At 44.2% G+C, this 23,604-nt stretch overlaps 1 long non-coding RNA gene across 2 annotated transcripts in view; it reads left to right on the top strand.

The window, feature by feature from the left end:
* The window catches only part of LOC140918033 (uncharacterized), a 139,410-nt gene that overhangs the window by 11,778 nt on the left and 104,028 nt on the right, over positions 1-23,604 (top strand). For both annotated transcript variants that reach the window (XR_012161056.1, XR_012161057.1), the window contains exon 2: positions 8,260-8,318. This is a non-coding gene — a long non-coding RNA (uncharacterized lncRNA). The remainder of the gene's footprint in view (positions 1-8,259; positions 8,319-23,604) is intronic.

The following is a 23,604-nucleotide window of genomic DNA, read 5'->3' on the forward strand; positions in this document are numbered from 1 at the left end:
CCCCACATAGATACTTATGGACTGTAATCAAATCACCCCTTAACCTTTTCTCTATTAATCTAAATAAATTGGGCTCCTGGAGCCTATCTCTATAAGGTGTGTTTTCTAATTATGTAATCATTCTCAAGGTTCTTCTCGAACCATCTCCAATTTATCAACATCCTTCTTGAACTGTGCAGACCAGAAGTGGGTACAGTATTCCAGCAACAATTGGACCAGTGCCAAGTACAGAGGTAAAATAACCTCTCTACTACTATTTGAGATCTAAGAATTGCATTCGCCCTTTTGTCCTCCATGTTAGCCATAGATTTCTCCCAGTGTCCTTTTACTTCCCTGTTCAGTTTTCTGCAGTTCCTCATTTCTGATCTATATTCATTACTGTCAGCGTCTCCGTTCTTCTATTTGTTATAAATATTTACAGCTGTTTTCTCTTCTCGACTAAGCCAGCCATTTTTTTAAAAAGCAATTTGGCCTTCTTTTTTGATTGTGGCTTTTTGGGCATCTAGTAAAATGTTCTTGAACAATTCCAAATTATTATTCACGTTTGTGTATTTAAATTCCCTCTCTCAACCAATTTGGCTCATAACTGTTTTCAACTTTGTGATACTGGCCCTTTTAAAGCACCAAGTATATATGTCATTGGTTCGGACTTTATTCTGTTTGTACATAAGAAATGTGATCACATCATGATCACTTGCACCAATGTTACCATTAATTTTTAGTTCTGTGATCACTGCCTGTATCTGTCAAGATGAGGTCTAATATAGAATTCTCCAGTGTTGGATGTAATTTCTTGAGTTAGGAAATTGTCATCTATAGTATTTAGAAATTCTGAGGATGTTTTAATACTGGCAACATGAGACCTCCAGCATATGCCACTTAGATAGAAGTCTTCCATGTTCACACAGTTTTTTGTTATTACTCAGTATAGATAAAAAACCGAGGAGTACTTGTGGCACCTTAGAGCCTAACAAATTTATTTGGGCATAAGCTTTCGTGGGCTAAAACCCACTTCATTGGATGCATGCAGTGGAAAATACAATAGGAAGATATATATACACAGAGAACATGAAAAAATGATTGTTGCCGTACACACTGTAATGAGACCAATTAAATAAGGAGGGCTATTATCAGCAGGAGGAAAAAAACCCCTTTCGTAGTGATAATCAGGATGGCCCATTTCAAACAGTTGACAAGAAGTTATGAGTAACAGTAGGGGGAAAAAAATGAACATGGGGAAATAGTTTTTACTTTGTGTAATTACCCATCCACTCCCAGTCTTTATTCAAGCCTAATTTAGTGGTGTCCAGTTTGCAAATTAATCCCAATTCTGCAGTTTCTCGTTGGAGTCTGTTTTTGAAGTTTTTTTTGTTGGAGAATTGCAACTTTTCTCCAACAAAAAAACTTCAAAAACAGACTCCAATGAGAAACTGCAGAATTGGAATTGGAATTAATTTGCCAACCGGACAGTCTCTATGTAAAAGAATAAATGGACACAAATCGGATATCAGGAATGGTAACATACAAAAGCCAGTAGGAGAACACTTCAATCTTTCTGGACATTCTATAACAGATTTAAAAGTAGCTATACTTTAACAAAAAAACTTCAGAAACAGACTTCAAAGAGAAACAGCAGAACTAAAATTCATTTGCAAATTTAACACTCTTAATTTGGGCTTGAATAGGAACTGGGAGTGGCTGGCTCATTACAACAGCAGCTTTGTCTCTCCTGGAATTGACACCTCCTCATCTGTTATTGGGAGTGGACTACATCCACCCTGATCGAATTGGCCCTGTCAACACTGGTTCTCCACTTGTGAGGTAACTCCCTTCTCTTCATGTGCCAGTATATTTATGTCTGCATCTGTAATTTTCACTCCATGCATCTGAAGAAGTGGGGTTTTTACCCATGAAAGCTTTTGCTCAAATAAATCTGTTAGTCTTTAAGGTGCCACCGGACTCCTTGTTGTTTTTAAGGTGCCACAAGTACTCCTCGTTTTTTTTTTCTGATACAGACTAACAAGGCTACCACTCTGAAACCTGTCATTATAGATAGGTGCTTAAGGAATTGGCCATTCTGTGATTTGGTGGTCTGTAGCAGATATCCACTAGTATCCATCTTGTGCTTTATCTGTTAGGCCATTGATCCATAAGCATTCAAGATTATTTTCTTCAGAATTCTCCATGGTTCAGAAACAGGTAGTTCCATCTTTAACATAGAGTGCCACTCTTCCTCCCCTTTTGCCCACTCATTCCTTCCTGAATAGATTATAACCATTGATTTTAACATTCCAATCATGTGAATGATCCCATCAGGTTTCAGTAATACCAACTAGATTGAATTTATGGTCATAAATGAGTAATTCCAATTCCTCTTATTTTTTATCCAGGCTCCTAGCATTCTCTTCATGTCCTTTGGTTTCTTGATTATTTTTGTTCTCAACATGATTTTGTGCTGAATGCTCATATCTTCTCTCTTTTCACCCTTCCCTTTTGTTGTTAGTTGAATGTCCTCTTAACTACTCTAGCGAGCATATCCCCAAGAAGATTGGTTCCCCTTCTACTGAAATCAAGGCTATCCAGTCTGAACAGCCCCCTCTCTGCATAGAAGGTGGATCAATGTTCCACAAAACCAAAACCCTCTCTCTTACACCACTTACCTAGCTAGTGGTTCACTTTCAGAATCTTTTGCCTTCTGTTTTCCTTTGCTCATGGACAGGAAGGATCTCAAAGAAGATCACTTTGACATTTTTCTCCTTCAGGACTCTTCCCTGAAGTCATCTATAATCTGAGAGAGATCCTGCAATGCAGTGTCATTTGTACAGATATGCACTATCACAAGGGGATCCTTGCTGATTGACTGCAGAAGCCTATCTAGTCTTAGAGTGCCGTCTCTTGTCTTGGCTCCAGGAAGGCAGCATGCCATCCCATTGCCCATCTACCCCTTGCACAATGTTCTTTTCACTCTCCTAGAAAAGAATCCCCCCGAAGAACTGTCTGTCTTCTTTGGAAGGTTGAAGATATCTTTGCAGGAAGCTTGATTTTCTTATGGGTTGGGCTGAGCAGCCACACGTGTGTCCTGTGTATGTCTCCATACCATTTGACCAGCTGGATCTTCAGAGATATCATTGGAAGTTTCCATGGTGAAGACCTTGTATTGATTGGAAGTTTCTACCTGTGTGGAATTACTCCTGGTTCTGTTCTCTCTGGTGGTCACAGCCAGCCCATCCTCATTTGCCTCCAGCCATGTAGAATGCCACTTCATCCTCTTGCCTCTGGTGGTGTGAACTGCAAAGCCTCCTGTCTGATTTCCTCTTTCTCTAATTCTGGGGTAGCCAGTTCCTTTCTTCCTTGAATTTGGAGTAATGACGCTTCTCGAATCTGGTTGTCCAGAAATTCCTCTTCTTCTCTGATGCCCTGTAATGTCTGCTTTTGTCCTTCCAAGCCTCAGATTTCTGCTTCCACAGTTAGGGGCATTTACCTTAAATACTAGAACAGTAGAATCTTTCCTTATGTTTATTGGCAAATTTGTCCAAAACACCTCTTTGGAGTATACTCAGTGAGAGTCTGGCAGGTGGATGATCTGATATGTGGATGGTTATCATTAAGCTGAATCCCTTGAGGAGTGAGCAATGTTGGATGCTTAGCTCCTTTGTGGTTTTACCAGATTCAAGGGGATTCTCCTTCCCATTGTCAAAATCTCTAGGTTCAGTTCCTGCCATGTGTTTGCTTTCCTTGCAATAATGGCATCAGTTATGTAACAACCCTACAATATATTTCTTTAATGGGCCTTCAGCAATTTACAGTTTTCAAAGATTAAAAAACTTCAGTTACCTTCCCATCGCCACAAAATCCTTATCTTTCCCAGGTTAAAAGATGAAAACAAACACAGGTTCAAGCCAGGGCTGGAGAAAGCCTTTGTCAATGGCCTGTGTAAATATTGTGTTGAGTTTTGGTTGCCTCTCCTTGAAAAAATCTGAGCTGAGTTAGAAGGGGTCCTGAAAAGCATAACAAAGGTTAGAGTTTGGGACAAGGGTTACTTATGAAGAGGGAATGCAAACAATGGGATTATGTAAATAGGGAAAGAGAAGAGTTAGGGTTTTTTTTTACAGAGGTACAGGAGGTTATGAAGGGGACAGTGAAAGCGGACCAGAACATTCCTTTCACACCTTCAAAGAAGGGGTCATTTAATTAAAGTAATGGCTGGTGAATTTAGAACAAATAAAAGGAAGCACTTCTCCATAACACATGTAGTTGGCTTGGGGAGCTTCCAGCTGCAGGGATACAGACAGTCAAAGTCTTCAGCCAGATTTTAAAATCTGGATGATTTTATGACCAATAATATTTGCAGCTGTGACGTTAAGGGCACATGTGTCTCAGGGGTTCAGGTGTAAGATGACTGCCCCCCGGGACAGTACAGGATTATTTTTCTCTTTACATAGATATGGACAATTGGCCTGCTGCATTAGATATAATTTTTTTTTCCACATCAGCATCAAGTATTGGCCACTAGAGAGGCAGGAACTGGAGCTGGAAAGGAGTGACCTTATCCAATAAATTGTATGTCTTCATAATACATTCTTGTGGTGGCCTCTCTCTCAGTCTCATCTCATCCTGCCAGGCCTTACATATGCTGCTTGGGATTTCTTTTTATCTAGTGAAACTGCCTGGGAAAACTCTTCACTATTTCACTCGCTATTTTCAGTAGCTGCTTTATAGGCAGGAATGGGATCTGATTATTCAGTCTGAAAACACTATAGCAAGTGTTTTGATGTCAATGCTGCGATGGTCTCCAATGGAGGGACTTTGCCTCTGATGACTCTCACAGACATTAAGACAACTCTTCTGTGCTGAGATGGAGCTTTTCATTTCAGGGTAATAAGAGCATAAGAATAGCCACGTTGGGTCAGATCAATGGTCCATCTAGCCCAGTATCCTGTCTTCTGAAAGTTTCCAGTGCCAGATGCTTCAAAAGGAACAAACAGAACAGGGAAATCATCAAGTGATCCATCCCCTGTTGTCTAGTCCCAGGATCTGGCAGTCAGAGGTTTAGGAACACCCAGAACATGGGGTTGCATCCCTAACCATCTTGGCTAATAGCCATTGATGGAACTAGCTTCCATGAACATATCTAATTCCTTTTTGAATCCAGTTACTGTTTTGGCCCTTGCAACATCCCCTGGCAACAAATTCCACAGGGTCATCAGTTCCAGGTCAGTAGTGACCAGTGGCCTTTGTGAAATGAAATGGGAGTCAGAATTCCATTTCTAGTGGACAGCGGTCCTCAGTGCCAAATACGCCTTCACTGTTGACCTGAATTGCCTGCCCCTGATGTTGACCATCTCAGCAGAGAGGCCAAGGAATCCCCCATCATGTTTAGAAGTGGTCCCTCTATGGTAGGGATCAAGCTTATTGATGGAGAAGAGTAGGGTAGAAGCTGGCACAGCTGCCACATCACTCTGTGTGCTTCAGGGTAAATTGATGTTATCAGGCCTGAGGGCTGTCTGCTTGTACCTTCCACCAGCACCATTATGGAACCCAAGAGGGAGTAGTGAGTGAATGTAACTCGCTCAATGCCCTCAGTGCGGGAACATGAAGTGATAGTTGTCACAGATGTGTGTGTTTGTTACTATCCCTCACCTTGGCTTTTTGCTGCTGATGACAGACGATTGTCTCTTTCCCACTGAGGGAAGAAGAGGACAACTAGTTAGCGCTGCTCAGTGTGAAGATTTCAGGTGTCTTTGCTGGTTTCCTCTTCCTGCTCCTGTGGACAGGAGATGAATTATATTGATTAATAATATGTATGAAATTAATTGTTACACCAGAGTGATTTTCCACAGATAAGCAAGTTTCTCCTGCTTGAGAGTGACAGAGCCATGCATTGCAATTGTATCTTGCAGTCGAGTGTAATTGTAAAGTGAAAGTGTAATGACAGAAATGTCTTTATCAACCTGTTCTCTGCATTGTGTTTTTATCACTGCCATCTGCTGTGCTGAGAGTGGCAGCTGCCAGGTCTTACAAATAGCTCTGTCATGTACTTTCATGTAGAACAACATATTGTCATAATTTCTCTGATATTACTAGCTGGAATAACTTTAACCAAGATAAGGTGACATTATGCTTGGCACTTTGGAATGTGTTTCATTGTAGGACACAGAATGCTCTGCCACAGGACATCCAATCCCACTTTCAAAAATCACCAAAAACACTCCAGTTTTCTTTAATATCACTCGGTCAGACCTCCCGTTACCCTAGGCACCCTGTATTTACGCTCTACACACTACTGCAGTGATATTGAACAAAATATGCCTTGTGAGGTATCATATGAAAGGTAATAACACACTTGTTATTAATATCATTATAAAATGCATGTGTTGACTTTATATGTGAAGTTATAAATTCTGCCTTTATGCTGTTTAAGGCAAGACAGCCCAATCTAGATAAAGGTGATAAAACAGGTCTGTCCTAGACAAAGGAAAATGGGTTTATCTCAGTTTACATACTAGTGGTAAACAAAGCTATCGAGCTAAACCAGCACAGGCTATCCTTCCTTTTCCTGAACTCCAGAGACAGAGAATTAGCATGACTGCTGCACGCCAGAGAGATACAGGAGACTGAGTCCCCACGAGGCCTTTCTGACTTGTAAGACATCCCTTTAGGGATATAAGGTACAGGTGGAGACTCCATTTTTATCCTTCACTTCAGGAGACAAAGAAACCAAGTGATTTGATCTCTGTGATGGGTTCTGGCCAGGCCAGCTAGTAAAAAGGAGATTGTGGGTGAAAGAAAACACCTTTAGCAAGACTATACCTTGCTAGATTGAATTTTAGACTTTTAGATGTGTTTTTACTTTTATTTGTTTGTAACCATCTCTCCCTTTCTCTCTTTACTTGGTATGATTTAATCCACGTTCCTTTGTTAAAAAAACTTATTTTACTTTTACTATAAACTAATTCAGTGCAGTGCTTGAAAGGAAGTGTGTATTTACCCCCAGGCAATGAGCTGTAATGTCTGACTTTTTAACAGAGCAAAGTACTTATTATCTTCTGTGAATGCACAGTGGTAGGAGCTGTGCATTGCAGAGAAACATCTCTGAGGAGCTCGGGGGCTGGAGTCCAATGATTTTTAACTGTGTGCTAAGCAAGGACTGGGCCAGGAGTGCCTTGAGGAGTTCGCAGGTGAGGAAGACAGACTGATGTGGCGGGGAGCTGACACAGTCTTAAACATAAGTAAAACTCACTCTTGCTGAGGCAGACAGGTAACGGTGGCTCACAGCTCTGGGTATCCCCAGAAGTGTGTTACACCTCTTCTGTTAATGATGACTTTTTTTAGGTGGTCATGTGATTTTGTGTCTTTTGGATGTTATAATGTTAATTGTCTGTGAAGGGCTCTGAGTACCTTTGCTGGGTGGGAGTAACATCAATTAAGTTATTATAAAAATGTAGCTTACTAGCTTTCTCTCTCTTTGTTTATTTCAATTTGAATTCACTTAGGGATTTCTTTGTATTTGCAAACGCATTCAGGGAGCTTCTTCAAAATGAAAAGAAACAAAAAATCTTTACAGCAATTGGTGCAGCACATATTTATTGAAGTAGGATTTGCAGTGCCTTGCCAAGAATATTTATCAGTGGGCTGATAAATATCCAGCAGCTTTGGTGATTTAGAACATGTTACATATTAGTTTTAATGGCCTATATATCTCCAATTGCCATAGCTCCTATCAATAAACCAGTACTTACAGAAACCTTTTATTTACCTGAAAAGGCAGTGCCATGCTGAAGAGAATCACCATTAACTGTGACAAATAAAAGTGAGGGGCAATGTAACAGTCTGTGATTGCAGGAAGTGGAGTAGCAATTGTTAGCAAGGCGCACATGTGGTTAATATCCTTCTTTGGAAACAGGCGTTTACCACTGGATGCAGAAAAGTGTCTCCATTCACAAGTACAGGTATAGTTGGATTGGGAGTCTCATAACTTTTTCAGGCTTCCAGGCACAAGAGGGTGCGCTAGTCACAAACACTTGTGTAGATCTGTGGGCCAGTGGAGAACAGCCATGCAGACACACAGGAACTGTGCTGATTCTGTCTAGACTGGGCAGTGGTTTGTGTGTGTGCGTGCACACACACTTGAGACAGGATATTACAATGGGTTGAGTGGACCTATGCGGCATAAGGAGATAGTGATGACTTTAGTATTTTATATGAATAATAAAATTAATAGCTGGATTAAGTAGGTTTTCTTTTTTTCATAACTTTCAGGCATCAAGGGCTGGAGTAATCCAGGATACTAGAGTAGATGGACCACTACTCTGATTCAGGTATGGCAATTTTTGTTTTCTTATGATTATTAACACATTGGAGTTTGTTTTATGAATTGTACCTACATGTTACATGGGGGCTTTGGGTAGGAATTAGATCACACACATCTGCTGCCCCACAGACCTGCTGTATCCACAGACCCCCTGATCCATGGTGCTAACGTCATTTCAAAGGGTACCATATTCTGGAGGGAAAACTTCCAGGAAGGAGCACAGGAAATACGGCATTACCGTTTAGAGAGGTGAAGAAGACTGGGACCCCATGAGTTAGGAGTCTTTACCTTCTTATTTAGTGCTATATTATTGCTGAATCTTCTGGTGCAGCTGATCTCTAGGTGACTGCATGGAACTGTATACAAGCACTCCAGAAAGTGCCTACTGCCCATTCCCTGAGTTGATTCATGCGATGTGTCGCTTCTGAGATTTTCTTTAATCTTTTATTACAAAATAGCATTTGCCTTCGAAGAGGGGATGCTCACTCATGTCCAGAAGTGCTCTAGGGCAGTGGTTCTCAAAGCCGGTCTGCCGCTTGTTCAGGAAAAGCCTCTGGCAGGCCGGACCGGTTTGTTTACCTGCTGTGGTTTGCAGCTCCAGGCCAATGCGGGCTGCGGGAAGGGTGGCCAGCACATCCCTTGGCCTGCGCTGCTTCCCGCAGCTCCCATTGGCCAGGAGTGGCGAACCACGGCCAGTGGGAGCCGTGATCGGCCGAACCTGCGAACATGGCAGGTAGACAAACTGGTCTGGCCCACCAGGGGCTTTCCCTGAACAAGCGGCAGACTGGCTTTGAGAACCACTGCTCTAGGGTGTGGAATAATTGTTTATCATAAAGCAGAGCTTTGCACCTTATCATTTCCAACTGGTTTTCGTCACGGAAAGGTTAGATTTATTCATTCATATATTTCAGTTTGTCCTTTTAAAAAAATTATTTAAAAAAATCAGAAGGTTAAAGTGTAAATCTGTTACTAGGATGAGTAAATATAAAAGAAAACAGAAATCAAATGCTATGGTTACAAAACAATCCCAAATGAAGGAGAAAACCGCTGAAATGAGGTACGTTTTGAGAGTAGACAGATCTTTTTGCCATTTTCATTTGGAGGGAATTTTTCTCTATGAGTGATAGACTAAACCAGAAAAGTTATTAACCCTTGTATGCTGGTCAGCATCTTTAGATATCATCAGGAGCTTTTACGCAGAAGACTTGCTGAGTGGAGCTTGCATCTATGTAACCAGGCATATGTTGGCCAATTAATTTCGTAAAGCACAGAGGATCCAGGAAATTCCCAATTTGTGTTGGGAACACCTACCCATTTCCCAGGGTCCTGGAAGCCACTGGGCAGCAAGTGCTTGACCGGTGGAGAGGAAATGGAAGTTTAAGTAGGTAGGCTGTCCCCCCACCAGCTGAGGAAAGTGAAACCATGCTCCTAACAGTGGGACAGCCCTGCTTTCTTTGCTCAGGGCTGTCTTTAATAATTTAGAAACAAAGATGCAAAACAAAGCCACCTAGACAGTCTCACAGCCCCTTCTCATAGCCCTTTCTCGAGGACTTCCCAGAGAAGGCTTCTCCTTACCCAGCTCCTGCTTTCTGTATGACAGGTGCAGAGCACACCCTCCCACGTCCTACCCGTTTTACCCTCTGCCTACAAGGTGCAAGCCTTATATGTCATTTCCTGTAGGGCATATGACTTGGAGCAAGCTTGGAGCTGTGTAGCAGGATGGGTGGAACTGGACAAACAGCATCAGGTTTAGAAGGGTCTCACTACAGTGTGGCAGCAGTGGCTCAGAAATACGGGCCAGCCACGAACAGGCTGCTGGTCGACAAGCTCCAGAATCCCAGCCTGTAACACTGGCTCCTCAGTGTGGTCAATACAGATCTCTCCCCTACAACTTTGCCTCCTGGCCTGCAGCATCCCTTATTGCTAATGGACATTTCAGGAGAAGACAATTTCAGTAACTCACATTTTGGGAGACCCCGGGGACTCTAGCCCAAGTCTTGTAGGGGGAGGAGCTGTGGGAAATAAGCATTTGACAAATCCTAAGAAAGATAAGGGCAAAGTGGATACCAGTCTCTCTGTGAATGGAAAAGCCAGTGGGACTTCTTAAAAGAAAGTGTTTTGGAAAAAAAGGCAGAATCTTTGAGGCTAGCGTAGCTGGGATGGAAAGAACTAGAGGGGACACTAAGGGGGGGAAATAGGTAAGCTGTAATGTCATTATCTAAAGCAGTGGCCCCCGACCCTTGTGTGGCCAATCGCACACTCATGTTTTCAGAAGAGTGTGGCGGGTACCAACAATTTTTCAAGGCTTATTTTGTATTTGTACATTAAATAATATGAAAAACATCATATTTAATATTACATAATATATGACTCCATAAGATAAAAAAAGGTAATTTTACATGTAAAAGGTATTAATTAAATTATTCGGCAATTACTCTTTCACCTTACCATGTGAATTTGCTCTTTTTTATCTACCTGTAAGAAAAATTAAGGAGTTTTTACAAAATAAATATCATAAACAGTTTTCATCTTGTTTATTTTAAAAAAGTAAAATTATTTTTTGATTGGACAGTTTTTTGGAAAAATTTAGACTAGCTGCAGCAGAAAGTGGGGCTAGTAATATTTCAGTCCTATGTATAAAATATTGTTGAACTGCTGGTCCAAATATATGTATTATTCTTACTTTACCATAGATAGCCAGTTATGGTTAATTAAAAAATATTCTTTGTATTGTCACTTGTATCTGGATTTCAATAAACAAACAAACAAATATGAAAAAAAGTTAAACACAAGTTAATCATACGCGTTCATCAGCACTTAATGGAAAATAGGTATCTAATTCACACGGTTTTTCTAATAAAGTCAGTGTGATTTTTGGCACTGCATTTCTTCAGCCAGTTTTTCGTAGTTGGGAGAGTAGGATGATATTCCTGTTCATAAGCAATCGTCAAGATAGGCATCTGTAAGCTGAGATCTGTATTTTGATTTTATGATGTTCATTGTTGAAAACAGAACTTCACATACGTAAGTGGAACCGAAATCAGATTTTATTTTGTATGCTACGTTTTTTAAGGCAGGAAACTTTTTTCAGTCAACCAGATTCCAAAAAGTTTTCATCTGTTGCGCAGGATTTTAGACAATATCATGTTGAAGGTCCAAAATCTCCAGTTCCACGTCTTCTGTTCTTACTTGAATGAGACTCGCAATTGATGTAGCCATTTCAGTTACCTCTATTTGGCAAGTAAAAGGATTCATAAGAAAGGCAACTATAGGCTCAATGAGAAAAGGAGTACTTGTGGCACCTTAGAGACTAACCAATTTATTTGAGCATGAGCTTTCGTGAGCTACAGCTCACTTCATCGGATGTGAAAGCTCATGCTCAAATAAATTGGTTAGTCTCTAAGGTGCCACAAGTACTCCTTTTCTTTTTGCGAATACAGACTAACACGGCTGTTACTCTGAAACCTGTCTATAGGCTCAATGACGGTGAACTGTTGAAATCTCTTTTCAAATTGTTCCAGAAGTGTTTGAATGTGGATAACAAATGGTGATGGGTTAAAATCACTGTCACATACCATTTTCTTCATACTTGGGAAATGTACGAGAGACTTCATCTTCATATGTGACATCCACAAGATCAGTTTTGCTTTGAATGATTTTACAGAACCTATCATTTGAGCCACATGTTTCTTTTCCCTGGAGCTCAAGATTTAAAATGTTCAATTTGTCAGTGATATCGGCAAGGAAAACAAAGTCCATTAACCAGCTGGAGTCTTCTAGTTGCTCGAAGTTCTGATTTGTGGACTTCAGAAATTCTTTGATCTCTTCAATTAGGCTTAAAAAACATGCAAGAACTATATTTTTGCTCAGCCATCGTACTTCTGTGTGCAAGATAAGATCAGATTGTTTATCATCAACATATTCCAACAGGGCCTTAAAAAGTCGGTGTTGCAAAGGTTTTGCTCGAATAGAGTTAATTATTTTAATAACGACATTCATGACATGTTGAAGAGAAAGAACTTCGATGCACAAGGCTGCATGGTGGATAATGCGATGATAAGACATCAAGTTGGGAAAGGATTCATTCTCCTTGCAGAGTGCAATGAACCCACTGGCGCTGCCCACCATTGCTGGTGCCCCATCAGCGGTGATCGCAGACAGCTTGTGTCGTGGCGTGCTAATTGATGTTGTGTATGACTTGAATAATTACAGATGTCCTCACCCTTTGTTCGTCCTTTCATAGGCAATGCTCTGAGTAACTCTTCTTTTACGGTGAAGTCAGTAAATACCATCCTCACCATAACTGACAACTGCGCTGTATCCGATATATCCGTTGACTCATAGAACTACAGTGAAAACCAGTCACTTATTTCCAAGTCATCCTTTAGCTGAGTTTGCATGTTGCTTGAAATTGCATGTATCCTCCTCGTAACTGTGTTGTCTAATAACTGCAAGTCTTGTATTGCCGACCAAATCTCACGCTTGTTAGGAAATCCTTGAAACAGGCAATCAGCACCAGTCAAAAAATGCTTCCTTCAACAATTCACCATCTTGGAAGGGTTTTTTCTTCTTTGCAAGCAAATGAGCAATTTTAAAGGAAGCAATAGGAGCACTTTTAGGCTTTACCACTTGTCTAGTGAAAACAGATTGCTGGGCAGATAGGTTTGATTTGAGTTGATTAATTTTCTTCTCTCTCAACTCAGATTGAAGTGGATGGCTAATGTCAAAAGAGCTGTGATTAGTTTGGAAATGGCGTTCAACATTATGTTTTTCGGCACTGTAACAGTACCACCGTACAATAAGCAAACACATTTCCCTTTTTTTCAGTAAAACAATAGGATTCTTCTCACTCTGCGTTGAAATAATACAGACGTTGTCTTCTATTTGAACCACTCATTTTGGGGCAAAATGTTAAAAAAATAATAAATCGCAAAGCTCGAGAAAACAGCAGCCTCAGTGCAGTATTTATTTTTTTTTGTGCTTTGGCAGTTCGGGTGGCAGCAGTCCAAGCTGCTTTTTTTTTTGGGGGGGGCAGTTCTGGGCAGCACGGAGAGAAGCCGGAGAGAAGCCGCAGCCCCGCGCCTGCCGCAGACAGAGAACACCGGCACCCGCGGCTTCTCTCCCCTGCTGGGCACTACTTTTCACACCGTGTCACTAGGCGGGCACTATGGTGCCTGCAGGTACCGCATTGGGGACCACTGATCTAAAGAATCGGGGAACACTATATGTACTTCTGAGGGGAAGGGAGAATTCAGAGAGCACAGGGCGGAGCTGAGACATTGCCACAACCTGGCCCATTTCCCCTCTTGATTGTCACCTGTCTGTTGTGAGTGGACCCAATTGCAGGGTCTCATGTGCTTCCAAGCCAGCTGGGTCTGGACAGTGTATAGTCACTGTTCTTAACCCTTCTTCTGTAAGGCACTTATCCCTGGCACTGACCCCTGGTTTGAGCCCTCCCTTGGGTGGTGGGACTCTGCAGTCCAGCCACCCCCATTCCCAAATCCTGGAACCAACGCCTCAGACCTCTGAACCCCTAGTTGCTTAAACACACTCCCTCATGGTTCCACCCAGCTGTGGCCACTCTGACTTCTAATTTAACCCCTTCCAGGCAAGTATGTCAGGAAAGCAAAGAACAGAGGCTTAGCAAAGGCATTTCTAATCACTGTCACTTTACTCTAACAAGCTCTACAGAGTTACAGAACTTTGCAAAATGACAAAAGTCCTGAGTCCAATTCAAGATATTACCTCTCACCCACCTTGTCTCTCTAATATTCTGAGACCAACATGGCTACAACAACACTGCAAACAAAAGTCTTGAGACACTGTCCCCTCCACTGATCTCACCCATTGTGTGAGTCTGAGGTTTGTCAGTGATCAGGCTGAGTGGAATCATTCTCTCACTCCTGTTTCCATGCAGTGATGATCTCCCTCTGCGCAGAGAAGCACTCCTGCCCCTTAAATACAGTCTCTCTCCTTTTGCCTTGTACCCAAGCTAAGAAGCTGTAGTTAAAAGCCAGGCTATAAATTGGGCCAGTGTTTGAGAGTCAATCAAAGTTGATGGCCCTATATTGCTCTGTGATGGACCTCTCCTGGGCAGGGTAGCAGTCTAAAATACATCATCATAGATTTGCCTTGGGTAAGGTTACACATGCATTTGGTGGCTGTCTAGAATACTGGGCAAGGTTATACATTCATTCAGTACATAGCACAAAATGGAGGTTAATACGAAGTGGAGTTCACAATTTGGTACAGACATATCCCATTGTGTCACAACAGACATCCAGCATTCTGTGGCAATCTTAGCACAGGGGAGGAAGGTGGCAGGAAATTCAGTGTTAAATGTGATGGAGATGCCGGGAACAATAACGTCTTACCATTATATTACACCTTGTCTCTGAAAGGCCCATACAGGCCATCTGGAGAGGAATCACTTCACCCACTACTGAAACACAGCAGTCGGCTGTGGGGTGGATCGCAGCAGCTACTTGTCCGAGCACAGCAATGCTACACAGCCTTTTAAGGAAGGAAGTGAAAAATAACTTCACCACCAGAAATTGCAGGGGAAATTTTTGACAGGTGGATGTAATTACCCAAGTTGCAGCTTAGACACTTAGCTAATAGCCCTTCTCTTGCAAAACATGGCAGGGGATTTTAACATTAGTATTAATAATATTGTACATGCTTTAAAATCTTAAAATTATATCCAAATTCTCTCTTTCTAATCACTAAGCACTGCAGTGCAGCTGCTTCAGGGTCCACTGTGATTTCATTTAACAAGTCTACGGTAGCATGCTGCCCAGAGACGTGGAGTGCAAGCACGCACACAGAGTACATGGTGCCCGTGAGAATATGAGTTGCTGTGTTGTGTAGTGTGCTTTTTACTTTAGGAGAATTAGGGATCACGTAACTGGCAAATGCGTGAGGGAAGGGAAGTCTGGACCAGGCCTTGGCCACTGTCCCCTATCCTTTTGATAGAACACTAGAATAGGGTGTCTGCAGATTCATGTTAGTGACTTCCATAGCTGTGTTATTTTTGCCCCTTGACATCAGAGAGTCTGTCACTCTTGTATTAATGTAAAACTGTGACATCAAGGCGGTCAGTCCACTATAACGATTCAGTACGAAAACTGGTCCAGGGAGTTCCTTCTGGCTACAGGCACTGGTAAGAAATACTACTTCCAGTGAGATACAAAAAGATTAGAAAGAAGCAAAGATTGGAGGGAGAACATTTGTTTTTCATTCTTGGGCCACTCTCCTTTCAAAACACAATAGGCTTTCAAATGTTCAACAGGTGATTAAAGAGAGAGCTTGGCAGCACTCCTGATCAGAAAGGTGTGGGATGTGGAAAGCTTTGTGGAGAGAAGAATGAATGAGACTCGGTGCATAGCTCCTCTAAATCTGGAGATGAATATTTTTCAATTGTTCCAACCCCTCATTCTCTGCCAAATGAAGGTTCATTTTGTGTGCTTTCTGGTCAGCCAAGCAGGCCGCACATGCAGTGCCAGGGTCAGACGTAGAGATAGTGTTCACCCAATGAAAAACAGAAGGACGGTCCAATGAAAAATTACCTGGACATTTACATAAAGTTGCACAGATCAGGCTTGCAATCCAGATATATTGGGCCTGCAGGGGACTGCTGAGGCTGTGATGTCCTTGGGGGATGTCATGAGTCACTGGCTCAGTTGGGGGGTGAAAGTGCCCTTTCCGTCAACCAGGTCACAGGGGGTGTTTTCCTTCCCAGAGCTCTAATCTCACTGGAAGTTTCTGTTTAATGTAGAATCAGATCCTCTTGGGGCTTCTCAGCTTGTGAATGCTTCACAGATTTGTTTTTGTGCTCTGGTGCATGTACTTTTAAAAGCATATGCAGTTATTTGTGTCTGAACATCCCACCCATATTAATGAACACTGTATAATTATTGGGTGGATTGACTTTTGCTCCTCTGGCTGTATTTTAAAGATGTTTTAAAAGCTTTGCTGGAGTCTGCGTACATTTCAGAAATTAAATTTAGACTGTGATTTTATTACCCTTTTTATTTAATTTATCTTAACTGTTGCTTTCAAGCTGTGAACCAGCTGTTGACTTTGGAAAAACATTGTTCAATTTGAAAGGAGCATTTTAAAGCGTAATGTAATGGCTGTAAGTAATCACTACAGCAATTATATTCTCTGGTGTTGCGCTTCACTATAATCATATTGGAGGTTGAGAGAACATGTAGGATGTTAGGGGAAGATGTGCATCAAATTCAGACTCCTCATCCTCGCCATGAAGGCCCAGCACGAGCCTGCTGTGAACATAACCCTGCTCCCCCTGTCTGCCCTAGCAAACCTCCCTCTCCTCTCCCACTCCCCATGTTACAGCTTCTGACAGACCAGTTCCTGTGCCCTCAGACAGACTGCCCCATGGCCTCCCTCTCCGAGCTTCTGTCTTATGCGGTGTCTGCACCTAGCCAGAGGATCTTTCTGAGGGCCCAGTCCTGCGACAAGCCCATGAGTGCCTCAGCTCCCAAGGAGTCGGGCCCTGTGTGTCACTGGGTGTTGTGAACTGTAAATGTCCAGAGCAGAAAGACTGACGCTGCACTCCCTCGTCCTTTGGGTGCCAAGCAGGGGAGCACACTCGGCTCTCAGCTGGGTCTGCTTGCTCTTCCCAGGCTGGACGTGCCTTTCCTCCTCCTTTAATAGATGGCAGCTGGATCCTCATCTCCAGGGCAGGCTCATCTGCTCGTCTCAGCCACTGCCACGCCCCGCAGACCTGACAAGGAAAATGGAGCTTTGGTCCTTGACCCTACTTGGGGCACTGTGGGGCACAGAGCCGTGGGACTGGTTGGGTCATACGCCATGCTACACGGGGCCAGGGACTGCCTCTGAGGCTCTGGTTACACTAAAGAGCTTACCGTGGTGCAGCCACACCGCCGCTGCAAGCGCTCCCGTGTAGCAGCTCTAAGCCCGCAGGAGAGAGCTCTCCCCTCGGCGTAATTAATCCACCCACAACGAGCAGCGGCAGCTGTGTTGTCAGAAGTTCTCCCGCCCACACAGCACTGTGCGCCCCAGCGCTTAGGTCGGTGTAACTGACGTTGCTCAAGGGGGTGTTTCTTCCACATCCCTTAGGCTGAGCTACATACGTTTTGTGGACACGGAACTGGCCTCAGAGTCAGGAGTGTGTGTGTGGAGGGGTGGGGAGTGCTCAGAACTCTCTAATCCCCATCCCCTAGAAAAGAATAATAATGGAGGGTTAATGAGCAGTTAATGGTTTGTGCCTCTCATCTACTTTAGGAAGGAATCTCCTCTGTTTACTTGGTAACTGCGGGGCCACCCATGCCAGGGCTCTCGGAGAAAAGCCTGTCTGGGTTATTGTCAGTGCAAGAAAAGAGAAATAGCCAGGACTTAGGGTTTCCCCCTCCCCCCTTTTTTGTGTGTGCAAAAATCAGGAGGGTGCTGTGCCACTTCCTGTATTCTGGAAAATCTCTCGATAATGGTTTTTAACCAAGGTCCAGGTTAATATGCACTTTGTGCTGGGAATGGGGTGCATTTCACCTGGAATAATTTGGGGTATGTTTTATCTTCACTTGCTTGTGCAGTGCTCTATACAGACAGTCTGACATGTTGTATGCTTAGGGATGCCTGGCCCTCTCCCCTCCTTTCTCCAGGATGCACTGGACACCAGGTTCAAGCCATATATTGTGCCAGGACATCACTTCCCCTAAGAGCTTTCTGAAGTAATAATGCAGTCGAGGAAAGCCCGGAAGGAAGCTTAGATCCTGCAATGTTCTAAATCTTCCCCTGAAAATTGTTTTGTGGCAGTGTGATGGAGTCTATCAACCCCGCAATAGCCCAACAAGGATTAACCACACACTGGGGCTCAGGAGGCCAAGCCCCCTTGCCCTTGCTGGGCATGCTGCAGCTGGACCCAGGGTATAAAAGGAACCAGCTCAGCTCAGTCTGGGCTGACTGAGGAGGAGAGTGGACGCATGCTGCAGGCTCCTGCTAGGGAGCTGCTAGAGCTCCAGACAGCAGAGGCCGAACACTCTGAGCCATTGAGGGCCCCAGTTGACCACGGAGACAGACGGCCGCTGCCCCCGGAGGAACTGCCGGAGCTGGAATCACTGGTAGGAAGCAGCCCAGGGAATGCGTTTGTGGAGGTTGGAACCTGAACCAGAAACCAGGGCTACTGGTTCCACAGGGCCCTGGATGGGGACCTGGTGAAGTAGAGTGGACAGGTCCCCTGCCATGCCTACTGCTGGGTGTGGCAACCTCCTGAGATATTAGGCACCACTGCCTGGGTCTGTGAACGTTGGGCGCTACTGCCTGAGACCAAGGACACGGCCGTTAGGCCTCGCTGCCCTGAATGCAAGGGGCTGCAGTCATCAAAAGAGTGTGAGCTTTCGCTCTCTCCCACTCCCCTTTCTCCTCGGCAGCCTGACACCCCACGATGGGGTGTATCAACCCTGCAACAAGCGGGTTGTTAGATTTGAGTGGTGCTTGCTTGGTTTGTGTTTTGTTATGGAAAGCAAGATCCGATGGCAGATCCTGAGCCCTGCAAAAGGCGTCTAATGCTGACGACAGCTGAGAGAGCACCAGGGTGGGGGGCAGGAGGCAGAGGGAACTTTGGCAGAGCCAGGAGACCAAAGAGACTGGTGGTGATCATGCATTTGGTTGCCATGGTTTTAGAGACAGGATGGAAGATGCACATTGCAATGGGGTTAGCCATGGCGCTCATGTTGGCTGTGGAGGGCAGTTTAGTCATGGTGTTGGGATTGGGATGATCATTAGGGTGACCCTTCTACTCGTCTCAGTCCCAATTTGGTATTAATAATGTCATTTTTCAATATGTAACCATGGACTTTCAGTCAGAATAACCTTCCCGTTATACTGAAATAACAGTAACGTCTGCCTGAGATGGGGAGAGAGAAAGCACTGAGTGAGTATGAGAGAGAGAGAGAGTGTGTGTGTGTATGCATGAGCCTCCTTTGTGTGTCTGCTGTGAACTGAGCACAGAATGGCCCCCGCCTTTGCAGACAGCAGTCCTGTGAGGTGTAAAGGTGCAGTGCACAGGAAATCACAGGCATAAACACAGGTACGTGTCTAAACATGCCTCATTTCAGGTCACACTCCAGGAGGAGCTGGGTGCGTGATGGTGGCTGTGGCACAAAGTGAGATGGGAAGACTCTGCATCATGGTGGCAACGGCAACCTGACTTATGATTTACAGCTTATCCTTCTGCACTGCTAACACCTCCTGACTAGTCTCCGGGATAACCATAGTACCCCAGGGCCATGTCTCCCCCTGGGAGTCGCTTCTTGAGAGAAGGCAGGAACTCCTCAATCTCCCAGTGGTAGAGTCGCTCTCATTAGCTGTTCATATGATTTTGAGCTCCAGCTCAGAGATGAGCAGGACTCGCTCCCCACCCCGTGCGGTTTGCTGGTCCCAGCTTCAGGAGCTGTATTGCTGGCTACCTGCATAGGTAGGAAATTGGAGAGGGAGTATCTTTAATAAAAGCAGTTCAGAGCAATCTGGGTAAGGCCTGCTCCTCCTGGCATGTTTGGGATGAGAGCTAAGCTACCAGTCAGAGCCTGCACCCATATCTGTATATAAAAGCAATACAACAAAAGGGAACTGCAGGGCTGGAGATGGAAATGGAACAGTGTTCTGGAAAGTAAAAAGCTCAGCCACCATCCCAGGGTATTTATTAATGTAGCAGCATGAAATTCCTCTTGGTGCAGCAAATGGGACATACAGTGTAATTCCCGATGAAAGCACAAAGAGACATTTTCAACAGACGGAAAAAACAACTTTAATACAAAAATAAAAATTGATAGACTACGCTGTTGGTAATCCAAATACCAGGTAACTCTTTAACAGAACCCCTTACCATCTGCAAAGTATATTTCAGTTGTTAAATGAGCTGCCTGATCTGTCATCATCCAGGATTTAAAATGACGAATCCTACCCTCTTCCATCTTCTTCACTGTAAAAAATTAAAAAAGATTTATGACAAATGGCTGCCGAGCTCTGTGGAGACTTCTGATCCACAGACCGTGCTCTCTGTCACTCGGGCTCGAACACGGACACTGACCTTTCAGTGGCATGTCTCCTCCCTATTTTAAAGCTGTTTTTGAGGATCCCCCATTTTAGGGTGTGTTGGTGAGTTGTACGTGGCTGATGTGTTACGTCACTGGTAACCAGTCCGTGAGCTGTCCAACAGACATTGTGATCAGCAGCTAAATATCTGTGGTGTTGGGGTGGAACTCCAGACTTTGCTCCTGGATGGTGGGAGGCTTACACCTCTGTTAAAAGAGGAGAGCCTTTAGCAATCCTGGTGTTGGGGCTTAGAGCGCTGCAGCCACTAACATGCCCTGATCAGATCTTGGAGCCCCTCTGACACATTCCAGCTTTCGTACATTTTATGTATAGAAATGACCAAGACCTACTCACTTTTTTGGCTCAGTTTTTATTATTGTTTCACCTGCCTCTAGGTGGAAACGGTGGGTGCGCACAGAGCCATCCCTTGCGTAGGGCGAATCGGGGCGACCGCTCCGGGCCGTGCACTTTGGGGGCCCCACGGCCTGGTGCGATTGGCTGGAGCCATCGGTCCCAGAAGACACGAATCTGTCACTTACGCCCTGGGCCCCGCACCCTGCGAGGGACAGCCCTGGGTGCACAGGGCAGCTCCAAGCCCAAAGGCCGTGCTACGTCTTCTGCTCTTTGCAGCAAGATCCATATTCCCTGGATTGGATGTGAAGGCCTAAGGCAGGAGCTTTCCTGGCTGTACAATGTGACATCTGCTGCAGACATAGGAAGGGGGTGAGGGCCAGTTTGGCCCAGTCAGTCTTCTTTCTCTCTGCCGAGACTGCCAACAAGGGAGGGGGTTGCAATTGTTTTTGTGATGGGGCCCCATGCCCTTTAACAGCAGGCTGGGATTTCCCTACACCCCTCCCCCCATGTGTTACCCGGGGTTCTTTCAACCCAAAGCTCTTGGTAACTTTTACTCTGTGCGAGGTGGCGCCAGGAAATAAATCAGGGGAGACACGGCCGTCCGACCGATCAATGGCTGTCACAAACAGATTAGTAAAACACCCCCAACCCTTGATAATTACCGAAGCTGAGTGTGGCTCTCGAGTGGCACAGCGGCAGCCCGTCTGCTAGTGGGGAACACAAGATGCATCCAGAGGGAGAGTCCAGTCCTGAAGAGTCCCCCTACCTCAAACTTTTCCCCCTTATTTATACATTAGTAATAGAATGACATGTCCCTTAAAGCAAACTAGTTAAGTAAGCAGTTTCAATGGTCAACTGAGAGGTTCCTTCTGATTATCGATTAACCAGGTGTGGGTTTTTCCAGCGTTCGCAGCCTTGAGGCCCCAATAGACATTCCTGGGGCACATCCTGCTCTTCTAAGATGCATGTATCAGCAACTTCAACACAATTCTTAACAGGAAGGACACGGGATGAAGCTGCCCTTTCTGTGGCTCCCAAAAACCCCCTTCCCCTCCTGCCTTGGTTAAGCTAAGCCTGCTGACTTGGCTAATTTACAGCCTGCTGACTTGGCTGCTTTTAGCAATAAGCCATAGTGGTTTCAGGCACTTTACTGGTTTGCCAAAGTCTCCCTGTACACATGGGGGTGTTTATCCCCCCTTGAATCCTCCCCCCCCCACAATTTTGTGAACAACTTACATGCAGTGTTGCCAATTTAGTGATTGTTTGGAAATTTGAATTGAAATTGAAACATTAATACACACTTTAAAAGCATATAAAGTGTATGATAAAATACGTGTATCTGGAAAAGTATAATAGATCTGAAAAGTATGAACATAGACTAGCTTCCTTATATAGCTGTTGTTTTTATGACCATGTCAGTGCATTCATTTCAGTGATGTTGGCCAACCTAATAATTTCAAATTATGATTTGTAAGCAAAGTCTAAATGAGCTCTCCCTGACAGCTAGTGATGAGCTAGGGGCCGTGGGGGAAGGCTTCAGGACCAGATTGTATTTACATTCACACCTAATCTACCTAGGTATCCAGCAAACAGAGCTGTGTTGCCCAAGTGATAGATTTTGGCTGGGGTTGGGTTACAAATCCCTTGAATGCGGGAGGTAAAGAAATGTTGTTATTCTTACTGTATGAGTAAAGGGCAGTAGCCTCTGCTGATCGAGGGCATCAAGAGACAGGGTGGGGACAGGTGTTTTGCTTGATGGTCTGCCTGAGTCATAAGTACGATTTGACCTTCCCCTCTCCACTGTTTAAAGACAGAGTTGATTAGACTCCATAGATAGTCTTTTGTTCTGTTAAGTGATCACTACAGCTGAAATCACTGAGAATCAGGTCTAAGTGCTTAGACCTGCTGTGGGACCGTGTTTCTGTGGCAGAGACGGCCCAGCCTGCACTCGCAGCGAGGTTCCCGCACTGAGAGCTCGGCTGAAATCACTGAGAGCCGGTGGAACCTCAAGAGACCAACTCGCAGAGGTCACAGTGGAGGTGGCAGCAGAAGGTGACGGCGCAGGGCCATGGGCTACAGCGCGATGGAGTGAACGGTGGCACAACGAATAACAGTGGCCAGAGCGAACAGTGAGCAGCTGGAGGAGTGAGCAAGGTGCCTTCTTGCCCCCCACCTGGGAGGTGAACTCAGTGAAAGCACCTTTGAACTCTGAGTCTCCACTGACCAAAGACAACACCAGTGAGTGTTAATGAGGCTATTAAGAATGCTGGAGACACAACACAGTTCATGCAAACAAACATAGCTGTGGTATCATTCTTTCTATTTAGGCAAGAGATACCACACACTACAAACTGGAGGCCAATGTTAAGTGCATTGTCACTTGTTCATCCTGAAGTTGAACACTGGTTCCGAACAAGACCAGCAAATGCTCACTGTCTTTCTGCAAGAAACTCAACTGACTGGCTAGACACATGTGGTGCAACAGTGAAAGACTCAACAGTTGAAAAAAGTGAAGAACTCTCTCCCCACATTCAAAAAATTTGCATACATGGCTGATAAATGCACCAATGCAAATGGGCATCAAGTATTAAGTCATTATGTACGTTATCTTGATGTCAGTGGTAGGCCAGTAGATGCATTTCTAGATGTTCAAGTTACAGAAGACAGATTGGCTGCATCTCTAACAACCCACATCTTAGAAGAGTTAAATGCTTGTCAATTGGACCCCAAACAGATGGCTGCTTGTGCATTTGATGGAGCTGCAAACTTCTCTGGAAGACATGGTGGAGCACAAGCTTTGCTCAGAGAAAAGTGTAACCCTAATCTGTCCTATACACACTGCAGAGGCCATCTACTCCAACTAG

This window comes from Lepidochelys kempii, chromosome 10 (genome assembly GCF_965140265.1).
Source record: "Lepidochelys kempii isolate rLepKem1 chromosome 10, rLepKem1.hap2, whole genome shotgun sequence".
Classification (NCBI taxonomy): domain Eukaryota; kingdom Metazoa; phylum Chordata; order Testudines; family Cheloniidae; genus Lepidochelys; species Lepidochelys kempii.